The following is a 4390-nucleotide window of genomic DNA, read 5'->3' on the forward strand; positions in this document are numbered from 1 at the left end:
AGAATCAGTAACAAGGTGGAGCGGTACATTCCATTCTCGGAAAACACGAACAACTGCATTCAGTTCTCCTGTTTGAGGTGAACCGGAGACCGTCTCTATGTCCGAATCCCATTGTCTCCGTTGAAAACCTTAGGAAGACAGGAATTGAACCTGCACAGAAGAGATCAAAGCGCTCCATACTCCCCTTATATTACTTCCCAGTAGGGTCAGCTAAACAAAAGCTATCGGGCCCATACCCCGAAAATGATGGTTTAACCTCTTCCTCTACTAAATGAGCCCCGTCACAAAACTAACGTTCTCCTTAAGCCTTCTACTAGGAACAACCATCACAATTTCAAGCAACCACTGACTGCTAGCCTGGCCTGGCCTAGAAATCAACACCCTTGCCATTATCCCCTTCCTTTCAAAATCACACCACCCTCGAGCTATGGAAGCTGCGATCAAATACTTTCTCGTCCAAGCAACCGCCTCCGCATTAATCCTCTTCTCAAGCACAATCAACGCACAGTTCACCGGACAATGAGACATTCCGCGACTAAGCCACCCAACAGCCTCCCTACTACTAACTACAGCAGTCGCAATAAAACTAGGCCTAGTACCCTTTCACTTCTGATGTCCAGAGGTCATACGAGGCTCACCTATAACCACTGCCCTACTCGTCTCTACATGAATAAAAGTCCCCCCACTCACTCTTCTTTTCTTAACTGCCCCCTCACTGAACCCACTCCTACTGACAACCGTGGCCATTGCATCCGCAGCCATCGGAGGGCCAACAGGACTCAACCAAACACAAATCCGAAAAGTCCTAGCTTTCTCATCGATCGCCCACCTAGGCTGAATAACCATCATCCTCATATACAACCCCAAGCTAACATTAATAACCTTCTACCTATACTCCTTAAGAACCGCCTCCATTTTCTTAGCCCTCAACACAACCAACTCCTCAAAACTATCCACAATAATAACCTCCTGAACAAAAATACCATCACTAAACGCATCCTTGATGCTAGCACTACTATCCCTAGCCGGCCTGCCCCCACTCACTGGCTTTTTACCAAAATGACTCATTATCCAGGAACTAACTAAGCAAGAGATATCAACCGCAGCCATAATTATTTCAATACTCTCCCTACTAGGTTTATTTTTCTACCTACGCCTTGCATATTGCTCCACAATCACACTCCCACCAAACACTACAAGCTTCATAAAACAATGATACAATAACAAATCCACAGGCACACCAATTGCTACCTTAATTTCTCTGTCAGTCCTCCTTCTCCCCCCTTCTCCCGCAATCCTGACCGTTACCTAAGAAACTTAGGATCCCCTGCCTACCAAACCGAAGGCCTTCAAAGCCTTAACTAAGAGTTAAATCCTCTTAGTTTCTGCCCACACCACTAAGGCCCGCAGGACACTAAACCTGCACCATCTAAATGCAACGCAGATACTCTAATGCAGCTAGGGCCTCCACGATAAGCCTAGACAGACGGGCCTCGATCCCATAAACTTCTAATTAACAGCTAGACGCTCAAACCAACGAGCTTCTGTCTACCAGACTCCGGCACACTCTCAGCGTACATCAATGAGTTTGCAACTCAACATGAACTTCACCACAGAGTCGATAAGAAGGGGAATTCAACCTCTGTAAAAAGGACTACAGCCTAACGCCTAAACACTCAGCCATCTGACCCGTGACCTTCATCAACCGATGACTATTTTCAACAAACCACAATGACATCGGCACCCTATAGCTACTCTTCGGAGCATGGGCAGGCATAGCCGAGTACCGCCCTCAGCCTCCTTATTCGAGCAGAACTTGGCCAACCAGGAACTCTCCTAGGAGACGACCAAATCTACAATGTCATCATCACCGCCCATGCCTTCGTAAGAATCTTCTTCACAGTTATAGCCATTATAATCGAAGGGTTTGGAAACTGACTAGTCCCCCTTATAATTGGAGCCCCAGACATAGCATTCCCCCGCATAAACAACATCAGTTTCTGAACTACTTCCTCCGTCCTTCCTACTGCTCCTAGCGTCCTCCACAGTAGAAGCTGGAGTCGGAACAGGATGAACCATATACCCGCCCCTAGCAGGCAACCTAGCCCATGCTGGCGCCTCAGTAGACCTAGCCATCTTCTCCCTACACCTCGCAGGTGTGTCTTCCATCTTAGGGGCCATCAACTTTAACACAACAGCCATTAACATAACCCCCCCTGCCTTATCGCAATATCCAACTCCCCTATTCGTATGATCCGTACTCCTATTGCCCTCACTTCCAGTCCTGGCCGCCGGCATCACCATACTACTGACCGACCGAAACCTAAACACTACATTCTTTGACCCCGCTGGAGGGGGAGACCCCATTCTCTACCAGCACCTGTTCTGATTCTTTGGCCACCAGGAAGTTTACATCTTAATCCTTCCCGGCTTTGGAATCATCTCACATGTTGTAACGTATTACGCAGGCAAAAAAGAACCATTCGGCTACATAGGAATAGTCTGAGCTATACTATCGATTGGATTCCTGGGCTTTGTCATATGAGCCCACCACATATTCACTGTAGGAATACACGTAGACAGCCGAGCATACTTCATCTCCGCCACTATAATCATCGCCATCCCATCCGGCATTCAGGTATTCAGCTGACTAGCCACACCACACGGAGGCACCATCAAATGAGATCCACCGATACTGTGAGCCTTGGGCTTCATCTTCCTCTTCACACTTGCCAATGAGGTGTCGGTGGAATTGGTGGTCAGCCTTGATTACTGCGTAATCCATCCCGTGGATCTAAAAAGAATTTTATATATATATAATATTGTACGCACATACATACATATATATATTATATAGGGCCAGGTAGGACAGGCCACCGCTTCTGTCTCGTGCCCTAAGTAACTGCCTACTGCCAGTATTGGCACTGACTCACCAGCGGTCAGCTACAAGCACTTCTGCTCTTAAGCAGAGCACAAGCATTCCTCTGCTTTGAGAAGAGAGCATTGTGCTCATGAAACACTGAAAAGACTGACTTCTATGCCTCTCCAGCTATAACCAAGAGAATCCTTCCTTCTCCGCACCAAAAAAATTAATGCTGACTTTTCAAGGATGCTATGGATGAGTTTCATAACCAAGGGGTGTCATCCACCTGGCCACACAATTTGTCTCCTGCAAGTTCGATTAAGCATGCCAAGACATCCTATGGATGTGACAAACACCTCATCACCTCTGCTCTGTTGCCCCTTCTTCCCCCAGTTTCTTACTGGAACTAGTAACTCCAGCTCACCAGTTCCTTGAGCATGGCTTCAATCGGTTCCTGAGCCACATGCACATCTTCTGTAGGTCCTTCCAAAGTGATGTTATCCTGTGGCGAGCAGCCTCACAGTTTGCCCTCTTGCCTGTGATAACAATTGTCTCCGAGTTGCTGTTCTTTGCTGGGAGATCAATTTTGGTGTTGCTTTCTTTACGGATCTGCCACAAAGGAAAAAAAAAAAAAAATCATCTCAGAAGTGTCCCATGTCAGAAGAAAAACCCTCGCAGGGTATATTGGACATCACCAATGGGCAGGAGAGAGCATCCAGTGGGATTTTGCTGCAGGCAGTGATCATCACGAGCACTTGAGTTAGGAGCAATATCTCACCTTCTTGATGTTGGCACCTCCTTTCTCTACGATGTTCTTGTGGAACTGTTTGCAGATGGGGACAGAAATAGAAAAGCTGTTTTCAACCTAAGGGAGAAAGGAAGGGAGAACTGAAGATTACGCTGTCGTGGCAAGGGAGGCCCGACTTCAGGAACTCGGATAAACGAGCTTTTGAAAAGAGGCTTAGACCCAAGGAAGTTCTCTATACGAGGGACTTGTAAGACTAAACAAAGGCAAGGACGTTCCCCTATAGCCTTCCCATAACAGGTACTACCCCCTGCCTCCATTCAGCCAAAAGAGCGTCGACAGCTCCCTCCTCTTGAGGTGTTTTAGCTCTACCCAAGCCAGTAGAGCTCTGCTTTGCCCCAGGGTTATCCAGGCACGTAGGAGGGAAGTGCAGGCAGAAGACCTCCTTACCAGGTCTGCCACCGTCTTTTGCATGTACTCGGTGCACTTCTCCACCTCGTTTTTGGGACCTCGGAGTTGGACGATGTCACTCTTGTGTGCAGGGTCTGGGAAGTTGATGATAACCTGCAGGAGCGGTCATTTATAGTTAGCTCAAGCAAAAGCAAGAACCCTTGTGTCAGACACATGCAAAGGTTGGGGGGACCCTACACATGCCCTTTCCCCATTCAGAAAAGGGGAACCGTGTTAGCGGCCTCTGGCTAAAAGAACTATCTTCTCAGACACTTGCGCTACAGAGCCACTAAAGTTACGACTTCTGTGACGACAGGCCTACTACCCATGTA

The 4390-nt window shown here is 47.7% G+C and overlaps 1 pseudogene; it reads left to right on the forward strand.

Moving 5' to 3' along the window:
* The first annotated feature begins 271 nt into the window (after positions 1–271).
* LOC129782983 (NADH-ubiquinone oxidoreductase chain 2-like) lies at positions 272–1218 on the forward strand (annotated as a pseudogene).
* Positions 1219–4390: the final 3172 nt, after the last annotated feature.

The sequence above is a fragment of the Falco peregrinus genome, chromosome 21, assembly GCF_023634155.1.
Source record: "Falco peregrinus isolate bFalPer1 chromosome 21, bFalPer1.pri, whole genome shotgun sequence".
NCBI classification, from domain to species: Eukaryota; Metazoa; Chordata; class Aves; order Falconiformes; family Falconidae; genus Falco; species Falco peregrinus.